Here is a 17,773-nt window from a genome sequence, read left to right as displayed (position 1 = left end):
GGAGTTCATGCCTCATTGGAGAGATGGAGAGATGGAGAGACGCCTCATTTTATTCACGTCTGCTTACTCCAGCATACTGAAACATTTTACCCAGGGAGGACCAGGCACGCTCATCCTCAGGTTCTACACTAAAGTCCAGTGGCTTAAACATATTCAGACACACACATATATAGTGTGTAGTATGTGGAGCCAATTCGATTAATATACAGCACGCAGTCATTGGCTGGAATGACGAAAGAAAACACCTTTACAAGAAAGAAATACAACTGTAATGAGTAAAAAGCAAATATTTTTTTCATGGAAATGTAATTAACTAAGAGTAATCCACTTCCAGTAACACCCAAATAAAGAATAAATACGGCGAAATAATACTTACATGTTGTGCTTTGTTACCGTATTTATTTTCCACCGCTGTTCACAAGCCATTGACAGCTCCATGCTGACACATCACATATGCTTTGATGAAAAGACGACTGCCAAACAAATGTATCTAACTTCAAATAAACAGGGTTTGCATGGCTGATGACTTTGGGGAGTATATTAAGACGGAGGGAGCCCCAGATGGGCGTCGCCGTTCCACTCAACGGGCCCCGTTTCATTATCTCGCCGTGTTCTCCCCTGACCCGCCACAAAAATGACAACTGATTTACCTCAAGATCAATTTGTATGTAAATCAGCGAAAGACTTGGAGGAGCGACGGAGTGGATTAACAGTAGTCATTTTCAGGTCTGCTGACTGTCGGTCGGGGGAAGCACACCCAAATGGAGAGGTTAATGGAGCTGATTTAGATAATGTGACCCTTTTAAAAAAGGAAGCCCCATCCTCTACACAGCCCGACCCACCCTGCCCACGTTTGCCTGAATCTAATTGACCTGCACTCACTTCTTTCGCCGTCTGACTGTGTACTTTTAGACTTTTTTTTTTTTTTTCCCCTCTCCACATTTGAACCATGAAAGCCATGGAAAGTCTTCAGTATGCAGGCCACAGCTGTGTTTTGCTGAAAACATTATCACACACAAGTGTCTGATGTCCTGGTTTTTAAGGCCCTGCTGTGGGGAGAAACAGCCCGTTCTTTGGTCATCAGCATGGACGTTAAAATATAGCAGGCGGCCAGTGAGATGACCTTTTATCTGGGATGATAAATGGCCTTTCTGACTCACAGACAGCCTTGCCAATTTCCTTCCCCTTTGATTCCCGACTAAGGCGAAAGGTCCTTTCTCGAACTTGTGTGGAGCATGCCGGATGTGTCGCTCCTCGCCGGGAGCTGTGAGACTCTTTGTGAAAGCACAGATGTTTTGGCAGCATCTCCTCTTCACATCTCTCCTCTCCTTCCTTCCTTCACATCTCTCCTAATAATTTCAAAGGCATTTCCAATTAGACCATAAGGTTTTATATCAGTCAGTTGCCATGAGTCCATGGTTTGGATGCCATTTGGATCCTACTGATATTATATTTACAGATATGTACGGAAACTAAAGTAATGTTAAAGGACATTTTAAACACAGGGAAAGTGTCCTTCACAATACAAAAACCTGTGTATGGTTCCGGTAACTTAAATTTACCTTAATAAAACCTTAGAAAAAAGCATTTTGCCTGTCTCTGCCCACTATAACTGCCCTTTCCCTTGAAATATAAATCATGAAATCTCATTATTTCTGCAATAATGTGTGAATTCATTTAACAGCTCATTCTCGAAAACATTCTTTTCCATGACTTATCTATAATTGGTGATGAAAATTCACATTTTAATTCCACAACATTCACTCAACCCCTATGAAATAGTCACATGTTTAACAGCAAGTTTCCTGAAGATCACAGGAAGAAGAAAATGAAGTTCTGTCATTTTTTTTTTTTTTTTAAATCTTTATTTTCACTGATATTGTGATATGGACTGATGAGTTCATGTTGAAAGTACAATACATTAAATTATTAATTTTAAAATCACAATTGTAAGTAAATCATGTCATAGAATGTCCTTCATGGCCTTATGCCATTAGAGTGGATGATCATTTAAAACTCAATCCTTAAAAAAATCAACCCTCTTAATCATTAAAGGGCAAAAAAAAAAGAAACCTTGTAAAAATATGAGATATTGTTCCCTGAGATTAAGGTTAAGACATTTAAATGACTGGTTAAATCGATGTTTTCTTAGATTCAGTATTGAAAAATGATCAAAGTTGAATTTTTAAGAGATACAAGTGGTAATCATGATCAATCATGGGATCAATCATGGGATCAGTCATGGGATCAATCATGGGATCACCCTTCAATTAAAAAAACAAACAAAAAAAACAAGAAGCCAAACATTCCTTGAAGGTTTTCTTTTTTCTTTTTCCAAAATTCAGTACCTTTCCTGATTTTCATCTTAGCTTGAGACAAAGCTCAAAGAATTGAACAGCTCTCCTTTTCTTTTCGGTGTCTCACTAGGACCTAGATTGACTGGACAGTCTGTTTATCTGCAGAACAGGAAGTGACAGAGTAGATGGATGGACAACCCTTTCTAAAGGAAATGTGCCCATCTCTTTTCACCCAGCGACATAGTGCAGCCACAACCACTTTGATTTTTCTCCATTTCTTTGCCTGGCCAGTCAGAGAGTCAAGAAGAGCTGACCTTTTATTCTGGTGCTTATATTTTCTCCACATGAACAAATAGATTTTCTTTGCAAAGAAACATGATCTCCGGATGTTGTTGGAATGTATGTATGAATATGAGCCGGAGATGCTTTGACCTCTGACACGCTTTCCATGCTACCTCTAGATTACTAGATTTACTGGCTTCTCTGGTGCCCAGCTCTCTCACTCTGTGGGCGTCTTTGGATGAAGTCAAGGTGAGGTGAGAATAAATACATTGTACATGAAATGAAAACTTACCTTACATTTTTACATATACTTACTTACATTTTTCGTCTGGTCATTTATGGAAGTAAATGTAAAAAAGTAAATTTGTGGTGTCACGATTTTAGCCTTTTAGTCCATGTAACTCTTAAAATGAGTCTTTAAAAAATATATATTTTTCACCATTGATTCGAAGAAATCTTGCATTTAACCTGTGTTCAGTTAACTGAGTTGAATGAATGTCCTTGAATGATTTTTTTCATAACTTATGATGGATGAACTGTTTTAAGGATGTTGAGATGTTAAATGGATTTGCATGTGAATGCAAAAATAAGATTTTTCAAGCATTTTAATGATTATATTTCAAGGTAGCGTGTAATTATAGTGGACTGGGACAAGCAACTGCAGTACTTATGTAAATACTGTAGATAAGTTTTACTAACGTTTTAAGTTATGTAACTGACACACACATATTTTGTTGTGAATCACAGTTTCAAAGCATTTTAAAAATAGTTTGCATACATATTTGTAAATGTAATATCATTGGAACACAAATAATACCCCAATCATGGAATCACCCAGATGTCATACATAAGAAGTCTAACAATCTGCTCAGCAGCTGTCAGATGTTCATATGTCAACACTGAAGGAAATTTTGCTAATGGATTTTGAGTAAAATGTCTTTTGTTAAAAGTTACGGCCTGCTTGTCCTCTGCTTTGGCTAATTTTTCGGTCACCTGTACAGGACGAGGAAGCAGTTTGTGGCGCTGATTGATGGGTGACTTTGAAGGCTGAGAGCTTGTGACAGGTGACAGTTTGTCAATAGTCATTTTCGCCTCCTCAACTTGCAGCACTGAGGAATTCTGATTATTAATGATTAATGTGTCTTTAGGGGAAGCTCAAGCAAATCACACATCATAGCACTATCAAACACCATCAGTTGGTGATTTTCTCCAACATGAATATTTTATATAAATAAATAAATAGCCTCCTTTACGGTGACACAAAAATGACTGAAAAGACAGCAAAACCACAAAGACAACAGCAAATTCATAAAGACAACAGCAAAACAAAAACACAACAGCAAATTCATAAACGCAACAGCTTAACAAAAACACAACAGCAAAACCAAAAACATCACAGCAAAAACATAAACGCAACAGCAAATTCATAAACACAACAGCAAAACAAAAACACAACAACAAATTCATAAAGACAACAGCAAAACAAAAACACAACAGCAAAACAAAAACAACAGCAAAAGCAAAAACATCACAGCAAAATCATAAACGCAACAACAAATTCATAAACACAACAGCGAAACAAAAACACAACAGCAAAATGAAAACATGACAGCAAAATCAAAAACATCACAGCAAATTCAGAAGCACAACAGCAAAACGAAAGCACACAGCAAAACAAAAATGCATTAACAAACAAACAAATAAAAAACAGGACAGCAAAACAAAATACACAAAAGCAAAACCAAAAACACAGCAGATTCAAAAACACAACAGCAAACATAAAGACATGACAGCAAAACCAAAAACACAGCAATAAAACCAAAATCAAAAATAAATTAAGAAACAGAAAAACCCACAAGAGCAAGTCATAAAACACAACAACACAACCAAAAACATATTGACAAACCAAAAACACAGACTCAAATCCAACAACAACAAAACTAAAAACACAACAGCAAATTCAGAAACACAAAATCAAATCCAAATACAACCAAACCAAAAACATACTGACAAGCTAAAAACAGTAAAACAAACAAACAAACAAAAAAAGCATGAACACAGCAGCAAAACCAAAAACATATTGACTAACCATAAACACATCAACATTAACTCAAAACTGAAGGGGTAGGTCCTTACGGAACATCACATGCTCGTAGCTGATTGGCTGCAGCAAGTGTCAGTCTGAGAGATGGCAGAAAACAGAGCTGGAGGATTTTAGAGTAAGAGGAAATATGAGCCTAAGTATATCTACTGATGCTTTTATTCATGCTTATTTGTAGCAAGGGAATTCATATGATTTTATTTTAGATATGCCGTCCTTAACAATTAGTTACATGCGTTCATCAATACTGAGTTTTTCAAAAGTTTTTCTGTACTTTCTCAGTACTCTTCACATAGTTACACCAACAGCGGGCTATGCGGACTGAACTGTGGATCGGTTGTCATTGGTTTGACACACAAGGCATTGCATAACCTCATCTTTCAAAATTCATGAATTCTTTTCTCACTGAAAATCCAACAAAAAAAAAAAACACCTCTAACAAAACTAAATTAAAGCACCCTGAAGTATATTGCATCACGTTCCTATAACATATCATCGTGTAGTGTTACCTAGAGTCAGTGTTTTTCAGGCCATTGGGCTGTGAATGATAAAGAGGTCTTGTGCAGAGAGAAGTCTTTTGCTAGTGTTCTGGTAGAAGGAGTTGATTTTGAGGTGTGTATGAAGTGCTTTGGTAGTTTCAGCACATTTTGGATATGATGTGCTGAGCTGCATGCTGCGAAAGGGGATTGTGTGCAGAGTTTTGACATAACTGAACTCAGTATTGAGAAATATGTGTTACCAATGGAAAAAAATGGAAAAAAAGTGTAATACGAGTTTGCAAACTCTGAAAAGCCACATAAATGATTAAAGCGTTATTCCTCATTATAATAAGTAACTTTGCATTATATTGTTTTTGCTATAGGCTAACTAGATAATCATACATTGTGTCCAATCAGCAGAATGCAAGTGATGTTCAATAAGGATCTGTCCTTTGTGTTTTGAGTTAATGTTGTCGTGTTTTTTGGTTTTGCTGTCATGGTTACGAATTTGCTGTTGTGTTTTTAGTCATGCTGTTGTGTTTTTGGTTTTGCTGTCGTGTTTCCAAATTTTCTGTTGTGGTTTCGGTTTTGCTGTGATGTTTACAAATTCGCTGTTGCGGCTCTGGTTTTGACGTTGTTTCTGAATTTGCTGTTGTGTAGTTGGTTTGCTGTTGTTTTGAGTTCTGCTATTCTGTTTTCAGTTTTGCGGTTTTGTTTATGAATTTGCTCTTCTGATTTGGGATTTGCTGTCATGTTTACAAATTTGTGTTCTGATTTTTGTTGTGCTGTTGTGTTATCGGTTTTGCTGTCATGTTTACGAATTCGATGTTGTGTTATTGTATTTGCTGTCGTGTTTCGAAATTTGCTGTTCTGTTTTTGGTTTTGCTGTCATGTTTCGAAATTTGCTGTCATTTTGTTTGTTTGTTTTTTTTGCTGTCACGTTTCTGAATTTGCTGTTGTATTTTTGGTTTTTCTCTTGCGTTTTGTAATTTGCTGTTGTGTCTTTGGTTTTGCTGTTACGTTTAGGAACTTGCTGTTGTGTTTTCGTATTTCCTGTTCTGCTTTTAGTTTTCCTGTTATGTTTTTGGTTTTGCTGTCATATGTTTCTGAATTGACTGTTGTGTTTTTGGTTTGTCTGTTCTGTCTCAAAAATTTGCTGTTTTATTTTTTGCTTTTGCGTTTTTCGTCTGTCTGCTGTGTTTCTGAATTTGCTGTTGTGTGTTTACGGTACTACATCTATTGCGAACTTTGACCATTTTATTTTTCCCATGCCACTAATCCATTACTGCCTGATACTCTTTTGTTGTGTATTATCCTTTAATCAGAGTAATTAAGCACCGATTTCCTTTTTGCGTCATCTTTTTTTTGCCTCAATTTCCCACCAGATTCTGTACAGCAGATTTGGCACTGCCTCTTTCTCTTGTCACACACATGCACACACACTGACACACGGAGCGCGGCGGCTGCCACCAGATATGGGCCTGCTGTGCAAAATTACACCCATAAATCATGTCATGGGCAGTTTAATTTTATCTGCAAAGCTAACTAGGCTAAACAGCCAACAGCCAATCATGTGCCACAAATCCCAAAGATGGAGGAATAAAAAAGCTCTTTGTGTTATTAGATGGAGATATCATCTATGTCTGACACAACACAAGCTGTCTATGTTTCATAAAACGGTTTGTGATTTAGAAAAGAGACTGAGAGAGAGAGAGAGAGAGAGGGGGAAAAAATAAAGTATACTGTCTGTCAGTTTGGGTGATGGCAAGGTTGGTCACAGCAAGGCTCTTTGCCAACACAATTCATCACACACACAACAGCTCATGTAAGCTTTTTTTATGTTGTTGTTGCTGCTTAAGATTAATTATTTGAAACAGTGAAATATGAAATGAGCGTAATTTAAACGAAGAAGAAAAAGAAACCTTTTTTTCATGACAAATTTGCACTGGAGTGTTTTTCCCCAATTAAGCTCTGCTTGTTGTCACTTTAATAAGAAAATTGCGGTGTTATAAAAGCCTGCAAGATCTGAAGCTAAAATCCCAGAAAGACAATGTGTGTGCTTTCTCGCCAGTAGATTTCGTGATTTTTATGGCTGTGTGACAGATGGATGCGTGCAGGTCTTAATTGCACGTCTCACTGGATGGACTCTAAAGCAGCTGGACAACTTCCTATACTTCGGCGTCTAATATCGTTGAATACAGTACATCAATGAGCTAGAACAACGTGCCAGACATTAACACCACTTCAGTATAGCTGCAGATTACAAATCCCATTTTACTCTGCTCCGCTCATTTGCTCAACCCGAGTCCTTCTCTAAATGTACTCTATATAAGATGGCAAGCTCTATGTGTCACGTCTTTCGCAATCCATTAAACCCCTGCTCCCCCCCCACTGAGCGCCATCCTTCCTAGCATTCTAAAGGATGGTGATTTTAATGGCTCTGAAGTACACGTGCCATTGCACAGACTCTAGAAGGTAGGGGGATGCCGGGGGTGGGTGCTGATGACCTGTAACATTTTTATTTCTTCCATAAATAACTCCATTAAGATGTCTATAAAAGCACACCCAGATGCCAGAGATGGGGAAAAAAAAGGAGCGAACATATGTTGGGTTGCATTGAGATTCTGCAGGATCGCCGTAAGGGAATAAATAGAGGACGATCAATATGCTACAGTATCGAATAACAAGCAGTTCATCAAAAAGCAGTCTGTCCGTTTGGCAACTGAGATACAATGAAACAAGAGCTTTTTTTTTTTTTTTTTTTTAAAACATACAACATGTAGCATATGTGCAATTACTTTGGACAAAAGCTTCAACATGTAAAATGAAAATAAACAGAAGACAAATTGGCTTGAAGTTCACTTCTGAAGGAAGTTGTTGAACTCCATAGAAAACAAGGCACTTTTGTACTTAAGTGTCAGCTGGTGGCATTTTACAAAAATACATTTTCATATAAATACTTATTTATGTCTCAACAACTGTTCATAGGTTTGCATTACAAGTTAGTTTGGACTAGTTTCTAAGTTTGCATTCCCTTGAATGAAAATGAAGACAGCAAGACAGCCCTTAGTTATGCTAGTCTTGCCAGAGTCCCTGTTTCTCTCTCTCCCTTTCTCTCTCTCTACACATGCTACTCCTGAGATATCATTGATCCTGACCCCTTCTGCTCTCCAGACCTGTCTAATCCAGCCTGATGCCCTACTTCTGGTTGGAGTTCTCATCACTTGGAAACCACTCACTGCTGCTGCAGATAGCCCCATATGGACAGCTTAAAGTTACATGAGATTACTGTGGATGGTACCACTTAGAAACCACGAAGATGGCTTTGGACTGCAATTGATATGAACAGTTTTGCTATGATGGCTTAGGCCTACAATTGCTCTGATAACTTTAGGACTGCAATTTGCCACAAACAGTTTTGCACTCAAGTCTCCATCAGTGAACAGTTGATAACTTCAACAAAACAGATTTCATGTGAAAACTATAATGAATACACAATTGCACTTTTTGACCATGTAGTGTACGGTTATAGAAGGGAATTATTTATAATCGCACTATCCGGTGTCACCCAGATGAGGATGGATTCCTTTTTGAATCTGATTCCTCTCAAAGTTTCTTCCTGATATCGACTCAGGGAGTTTTTCCTTGCCACCATCAACTCTGGCATTTCATACATTTAAAATTTACATCCTGAATTTATATATTTCTGTAAAGCTGCTTTGTGACGATGTCCATTGTTAAAACCAAATCAAATTGAATTGAATTAAATTTAGTGTGTTGGGTTTCCTCTGGGTTCTCCAGTTTCCTCTCATCTCCCAAAACATGCTGGTAGGTGGATTGGCTACTCTAAAATTCCCCATTTGTAAATGCATTAGGGATGTAACCAAATAAGAATATATTATTCAGAAGGGAGAGATAATTTGTTCTAAATGGATATAAATACAGGTAAGAATACAAGGTGCACTATTCCTTTTTTGCTTCAGAAAGCTTGCCTTGTTGAGACTGATATGCTCAGATATGAAGCTTGTGTAATAAACATCATCATTAGAGCATCCTTAGTGACTGCCTGGTCAGGGTCATGGTGGTTTAAATTAGGCTACTAGTTTGTTTATATTTTGGGAATTAGAACCAAAGAAATTGGTTAGAAAATAGGAGGTATAAACAAAAACTAATAAGTGTGAGAGAATTGGATCTGAAACACTGCCCCTCTAGTTAAGAAGAGTTTCTCTAGTCTACTGAAGAGTTTCAGTTCAAAAGTTTCTGTTAGAAATATTCTTTTAATAAAGTGTGTGCCCACCCTTTGCTCTTATAACTGCCTCTGTCATCTCTAATGTCCTTTGAACAACTTTTGATCTTCATACTTGTAATATCCGGGCTCCTTTAGCCCCCCCCCCCCCCCCCCCCCCCCCCCCACCCCCCCCCACCCACACATTATTACTGACATCTCTACCAGATATAATACACTGGCCTCTTTAAATGAGGTTTAACTCAAAAAAAAAAAAAAACTGACCTCAATTGTACACTAAAGATGTAGAGATTAGGTTGAAGAAGGACTGGAGTATTGAAAGTATTAGTGTAGTAAATGTTTACTGCTTGAGGGTAAAGTATGTTATGTGTCTAAGCCTAGGTTTTAAACATCTTTAGGCAGACAGCATTTATTAAACATTCTTTGCAGTGCCAAGGCAAGGTTAGCAAGTAGCCATTTCCATATATATTATTGGCAGAAAAACCCAATTTTAGTCAAAACCGATGGGTTTTCCCAGGATTGGAAATGGATTAGAGACATACACAGAAATATATCTGAAAATAACGTTCGAAAGTATTTTATTAATTTTAGTGATTTTGGTGTCACTTTTATTCCCTTACACAAAGCATTCTGTATCGTTCAAATTCACCAAATGCCATCTTGGTTCTGATATGAAACGATTTGTCATTCAGAAAGTGTATCTTTCGATGCTCGACATTCAGTACAGCAAGCTTGTGTGTTTTCCCTCCAGTTGTGTGTATAATCTTTATTGACAGCCAGTTCAGAAGCCTCCAAGAAGGCACAGTTTTCAGATCCTGATAGTGCCTCATCGCCCAGCACTGTTTGTGTTTGCTCAAGCTTTTTTGTGGAGGAACAAGAAATGGATGAGATGCCAAATGGATGGAAATGGGACCGCGCCTTTGAAAAGGGGCCTATAAAGAGCCTCGAGTGGCGCCAGATCAACAATAAGGGGATGAGTCGCGTTTTACTGACACTCTTCTCTTGGCCTTGGGGGTAATTTGCTGATGAAATGGTTTTATGCGTCATATAATGTGCAGGGTTTTTTTTTTTTAGGGGCGGGGTGTGTGTGTGTGTGTGTGTGTGTGTGTGTGTGTGTGTGTGTGTGCTGTTGGACGCTGCTTGATATGGGCACGCTGACAAAATGAGATTTATGAGAATATCTCTTAGCCACCGCTCTTGGCTTTTTTTTTTTTTTAGTCATAAGTGGCTCACCTTTAGAGGAGAAATGTGAGTTCTTGCTAAATACCGCAGAGGCCACTACATCAACAATACGAAATTGTATTTTCTCAAGTACCTAGAGGGGGTGCTCACATCGCTAGCGTGCTAGTTCTAAGATGTGCAACATGAATGGGAGGAGTAATTAGGTGGACACACTGTACAAAGAAAGAGTGCAGAGGGCTGAGCATCTTTTAGGGTAATAGCCCAAGCAATATTGCTCACAGCCTTCTGAGAGAGAGAGAGAGAGAGAGAGAGAGAGAGAGAGAGTGAATGGAAAACACAAAGGCAACCCATGTGCATACTGTGGGTGTGGGTGTGTATTCCTGGGGCACTTGAAAGAATAAAAGCCCCTAAATAATAATTTTGACAACCCTAGGGGGCACTTGATGTTATGGCAGACTCCAATTTATGCAGGCCTAATCTGCCCGGCCCCCCTGCCCCCTTTCTCTAAATGCACTGATCTAATTATTGCATGTTAAATGGGCATCTGGTAAATGGCGCATATAACGATGCGTTCCCAGTGATCTGCATTAAGTGCCTGCTTGTCCTGCTGCAGGCTCCGTCACACAAATCGGCCCCCATCTCTGTCTCCCAGTGTCCTCCCCTCCATCTCCATCACAGCTTGGAGCCTGGCAAGTAACCCCACTTAGAATGCGGCACCCGGGTCCTTGGTGCAATTAATGGAGCCACCGCTTTGATTGATTTAGTCCATAACGTGGCGCTCTCCGGGAATTCAGTTGACCAATGCTGGGAGAAAAAAAACGGACAAGAGGAAGTGTCCTTGCTCGTGGCTGGATTTATTTGACAGTCGAGATTTATGAAACAGGCAAATTTTATGATTATTTTCTGATGCTAATTAATGGGTGAGGTGAGAAAGAAAAGCAGCTGCACAATGGAGAAGAGGCTGGCGCACGGATCTCGCTTTTGTCCTCAACGACCTTCAGATTGCTGTCTCACTTTGCGTCGGACCCCACTGCCCCGGGCTTAGGGAACGACATCGGGGTCTCAGTGGGATGAAACGTTTTGACATTGGCAAAGTGGTGCAATCAAACCCCCACCCCCATGCGCCGTCCAGACATTCCCTGGAATAGAGAGAATTATGGAATAACACTTTTTGTGTGGTTGCTATAACGAGAGTGAGAAAAATATAGCTTTTCCAAGCGTTCCAACTCTGCCTTGTGTCTTGTTATTGTTGTTTTTTTTTAACAAAATATGAAAAGTTAATTGGCTGCACTGCCAGCGATACTTATTAAGAGCAAATTCTGAAGTAAAATTTAACTATTCTTATTTATTATTCATCTTTAGTGACCAAGTACGAAATAACAAACCTTGCTAAATGACATTTGTGGTTCTTAAATCTTTGAGATGTTTGGTGTATTTGGTGTATCATCAGGGAAACTTTTCTCAAAGTGCCACTCTTACATTTTTTATCACGAGTCTTCTTCTTCGTCTATTTTTATACCAACGCAGATGGAGCTATTAAAACCTAATCCTTCATAATTCGTACTTTTTCGACTCTTGAATCTGCTTCACAAAGTTCACCCAGCCTTCCATTCTCGCTGCCAGAGAATAAAGACCATAAAAAAGGAGCTAAGCTCTATTTTCATAACTATAATGATCCTTTTTCTATGCTGGAGCCAGACCAGTCGGTTGGAATCCCAGGGTGGTCTGCGCCGCTGCTCCCAGGTGAGGCATCAGAAGTCGACGTCAGATCTGGAACGTCTCGTCTTCTGCACAAGAACACCGCAATGACCTTTCCTCACATTATCTGCTATCATATTATTAACTTTACGAGCCTGGATTTATGGAACGCGGCTCCTCCTGATATTCACTCTAAATGTCGAGAGAAGGACTCATTAGGAGACCTTTAGACGGTTCTTTTCCCCCTTTTTTGTTTTATTTTCCTCTTGGTTTAATTAGAGGGCTGTGGACAATGTATGAAGAGCGCAGAGGAACAAAGGGGCCATACGTATTCATCATCTCTCCATGGGGTGCCTTCGCTTTCTATCATAGCTTGTCATTACGTTCCTGTTCTTTATCCGAACCCACCCAGTACGGGAACTTTTGTACGGGAGCCTTGTGTTGTCCTCGTGCTTGCTCTATCACTCACATTCTCATGTACCAGTCACCTGAAAAATCTTTTATTACAATACTGAGTTTGTCTGACATAACAGATGGATTTCTAGCGAGGGGAGGACAGCGTGCAGCAGAATGAATGATCATCTCTCCCTTTTCTTTTCTCTCTCTCTCTCTGCTTAATAAGACACAAATAATAGAGGGGATTGTGACAACAGGAATGGTCATAGATCTGAACGAAATGGACAAGCCAGGATAAAGATGGTCACTTCTTTTTATTTATTTATTTTGCTTCTGCGATGCATTTCTTTCTTGGTTGCAGAAATCAGAGTGCTCCTGACCACAGTATCGCAGTCCCCCATGTGCTTTAATAATGGGAGTTCATTGTTAGCAATTCATTATTAGCAATAATTGTTGACCTTTCTGCTTCGAGCAAGCTTGCGGTAGGTGAGCTCTATCAGCAGCTGCGTGTCGAAACCCACCGCTTCGCTGTACGCCTCTCAGAAACGCACTAATGAGTCGTGATGTTTCGCAGAAACAGAAGGGTAACTGCACAGATCACAGGTCAGAATGAAGAGATAATTAGGTGAGCTGCGCCACCACACGAGGCAGCAGAGTGCAGCAAATCGGCTGTTTCTCTGCTCTCTTGTTAGAATACTCAAAGTGGATCCATGGATTTGTAGTGTTGCCTGGTAAAGGAACTACTCCAGGGGTGTTTGAAGGACAGTACTGAGACAAACCATCCATCTTTGAGAACACTGGTATTTAATGTTCCTTTCCCCATGTGGTTGACTGGCGCAATCAATTTTTCCATGATAGGAAATGTCTTCACACACCACTGTGAATAATTATCGCCAGGAACCGTCCTGATACGATAATAGCTGACATGCGGTTGGAACGTATATGCTTATTGTCCCGGTAATGGACGTATCAGTCACACGGCTGATGTCTGAACTGGGTATCATTAATTATGACAGGTACGGTGATAATGTGGGGAAAAAAAGGACACGGAAAATGATTAATGCTCCATTTTCTTACAAGAGTCAAGTATTTACTAAGGAATGTGTTTATGCATATGGTTTAGGCATATGAGTGCAGATGTTGTAGACATCTCTTTAGTAAAAAAGATTTAAGATTAAAAATGTCTTTTATGATCAAATTCTCAATCAATTAATCGATAAAAAAACTCACTGGACAATCTGGGTTAGTATAGAAAACATGACAAGCGTGTGTTATTTTGTCTTATGCCACAGCACTGTTGAATTCTCAAATCCGATTGGTCAGAAGACATTTATATTAATGCACTCATAATTCATAACTCATAACTACTAATATATTATTGTTTATATAGTAAACAACAGACTTGTATGGAAGACAAGCTACATAAATGGGTTTTGGAATTGATGAGGTGAAGTATTCTCTAACGTGATGTTTGTTTAACATTTATGGAAGGAGTCTCCAGTGTCAGCGCTTTGTAAAGTCTTAGGGACAGAGAGTTTCATTCTTATTGCTGATTCTTGTAACAATAATAATAATAATAATAATAATAATAATAAGTATCTGTCTCTACATAATATTATTATTATTATTGTTATTCTTGTTGTTGTTGTTATTATTATTATTATTATTATTATTATTAAGTAGTAGATTTAATATATCTGGATACGCTCATGTCTCTCTCCAAACTTGTATTGGCTTGACTAATTAGTTAATGTGGGGCAGGTGTGTGTGTGTGTGTACGGTGGGAAGCGTTTTCAATTTGCATATTCATAGATTTCTCAAGAAGGATAAAAGTGTGGCGTTTTTTTTTTTTTTTTTTTTTTTTTTTTTACAGAAAAGCCATGCTGAACAATTTATTATCTAATATAAACAAAATGTGGTCCTCAAGTTTAAGTGACTTTGTAATGCTCCTGTGAAGTTGCAAATCAATTTTTCATGATTGCTTTCCAAAACAAATTTTAAAGCAAGGAACACTATGCGCAATTACAAACCCACATTTGTATTACTAATGGTGTCTCCTCCACATGGCATTTTATTAAAAGGCCCTACTGTGTCCAGTCCTTGGTGTGCTTTGGCACAGCTACCACCAAACCAACTTTCTCCATCCAGCCTCTCTTGGCCATGCTTTCCTCCAGCACAAAGCTCATCCGGCAAGCCTAATTTTTGAACAAAAGCAAAAAAAAAAAAAAAAAAAGCAACAACTCTGCAAGTCGATTGGTGCCCGACTCAGTTTGAGGCCCCAAACACACCAGACTGGAGCTGTACACTTGAGTGCGTCGGTTTACTGACGCCAGCTGACGTGCGCTGTTATTAAGACACATCAACAGTTGGAGGGGGTTTTAGAGACATGGTGCCGTTCCTGTTTTTCCTGAACGCTGCCTGGGCCCCCATCAGATCCTTCACCTGGCTCTCTGGGTCTTGTCCAGGAGTCCGCCTGCTTCTTACACGCTCCGCTGGTCTGCAGCCTCGAGGGGGAGGATAGATCCGGGTCTGAAAAACACGGCTGAGGGAGACAGCAGGGCCAGCAGACCTACTCCTCTACCCACCATCCTGCCTGGAGCGCTGCAGATGCCACCTCGCCAGCAGGGATGGCACCGTGTATCAGGGGAAGCCAGAGCTGGTGGGTTTGCTTTCAGTTCAGCACAAAAACGACCGTTGCGGGCAGATGGGGCACAATTAGTGTAGTTTGTTTGACAATTTTTGGGACCAGTCATCACCGAGCTGAGTGCAGGCAGATGATTGTTTTATTGTGTCGTTTCTGAGTCTCACTTCCGACGCGTATAATGCGTCCAAACTGATCTGTTAACATGCTGTCACGGCGGATGAATGTTTATGTATGCGTGAGAAGTGATCAAAGTAAGTGCTCAGAAAACGACGCTTATGGAGTGAAACACTGCCCCTCCCAGTTGGTTTTTTTTTCCCCCTCATAAATCAGCTTATGTACAAACAAACGGTTCTCAGCACTCGCACAATGAGGTGCAATGAAGACACGCTCGGTGCCAAGCGTGTGTCAGATGAGCGGAGGCAGAAGGGGAGGTTTGGGAGTCAGGCAGCGAGCCCTACAAATTATCTCTCAACATCAGCATAATTAAAAAGCATAAATCTATACTGCAGGGACATTAATATTGTCAATCAAGTGCTCCAAGACGTAAGATTAGATTGGATTCATTCGCAGCTTCTAGTTAGCAAAGAGTTGTCTTGCAGCACCTCGAACAAAGGGAATTGTACTTTGTGATGTCTCAGACAACATCGCATGAAATCCCCCTGTGGAGACGTTGAGCAAAAGGATGATTGGTTGTCTTGCACAGTTGAAGGTCGCTGAGGTCTGTCGCATACCGAACATCATTGCATCACTGCTCGGTACAAACAAACAAAGAGTTCTCTCTTTTCCCGACAGTCTCCTCCACTGGGAGTCTATCAGTGAGGAGTATGACTGAGGCCTCCGGGATGTGAAGGTCACCTTATTTTTTGACGGTTCCCCCCAGGTTGCATTCACACCTCAGAATCCATCACCTGGTGTGGAAGTGGTGATAGGACGTCCCCCCTCCTCCGGCTCCATTTTTGGGCAGACTCACTTGGGACTCAGGTGCGCCTCCCTCTCTGTGAATTATTGACCTGCTGCCAGAGGAATGAGGAGGTTGGCGCTACCAATGACGGAGAGGACACTGGAACTTGTGAGTTCTCTACAATCTTTCAACGGTGCAGAAAGAGCGCTATATTCAGGGTCACTGGAGAGATCATTTTGTTGTTTGTTCCACTTCTGCTCCAGTTGAGAAGCCAACAGTGCAACCGTGACTGAATAATGAGTCAGTTTTCTGACAAGCTAAATACGTGACTCCATAAATCCTGCATGCATCCGGAAACACCGCACCAGATCGAACTTGCGAATGAGTCATTATTGAATGGTCATGGTTTAATGAGTGATAAATAAAATTAGCCAAAGGTGACGTTAGTCGATAAACAGACAGGGAAAGATGCTTACAAATCCTCCACAGATTTATGACTTAGGCTGTGTTAATGAATAATGAAATCATAATCAGCTTCGGTGTTGACATCAAACACTTTTTGCATCTCAACAAACATTTCCGTTTTTTTTTTTTTCTGCTAATTTTATTTTCACACTTTGCACTCTAATCCCTGTAATATAGTCAGAGATTTCAGGAATTACGCTTCGTATTTTTTCTTTGCCGTCTGACCGAGTTAAAGTAACCTTAATTAAAACATAACATTCCTCTCGGAGTGTATCCACTGTCGGCTTGACATGATTACACTAGGCAGAGATCTAGCTCTTGTGAATAGTAATGTGCCTTCGACTTGACAATGACAAAAGCCCGGGAATATGATTGTGTCACCTGATATATGATACAGTATTAATACCCATGCATTAGCATGTCAGAGTAAATAAATGGAAGTGCATTAAGGACTGTTAGGCCAAGGAAAAGCAGGGTCACGTATTTTACTGTATGCTTGCCAAATTCATTTTGTTTTTTTGCAAAAAAATGGGTGTAATATGTGAGAAATAGACTTTCCCAGACTGGTTTTTTTTATTAAAAAAGCTCAAGTACAAATCAGCTGCTATAGCAACAGAAACAGCAATATACTCCCCATTAGATTTCATATAAAAAAAAACAGTAGTGTTGCACAAATTATGATTTACTGCTTTTAATAGATGATGATGGAAATAGTGATAGCAATAGGGCAGAAGAGTGCAGGGAACAATTACATGAGAATCCTCCAGAGCGTAGCCACCTATCATCAATGGCCTTCAGATACAGTCCACGCAAACATCAGTCAAGATCATGATCACTTCAAATTACGGTCCCCTGGAGAAGCACCATGGCTAACGTAATGTCATTTCCATTGATTGTTGTGATACTGACAAGCCATGTTTGGACAGAGGCCTTGCATTAATTTTAACTGATGATGACATTGGTCATTTTTTTCCCTTCTAATTCCATGTCAGGCTTGTAGCAGCGAAAGAATGGGCTGAGAACAATTGGCTTGTGAAGAGAAAAAGGCATGCACTGAATTCTATTGTGTCTCGCATAGGGCC

This window comes from Pangasianodon hypophthalmus, chromosome 17, assembly GCF_027358585.1.
Source record: "Pangasianodon hypophthalmus isolate fPanHyp1 chromosome 17, fPanHyp1.pri, whole genome shotgun sequence".
NCBI lineage: Eukaryota > Metazoa > Chordata > Actinopteri > Siluriformes > Pangasiidae > Pangasianodon > Pangasianodon hypophthalmus.
The sequence above is the reverse complement of the archived record's forward strand: the minus strand, read 5'-3'. Positions refer to the sequence as shown.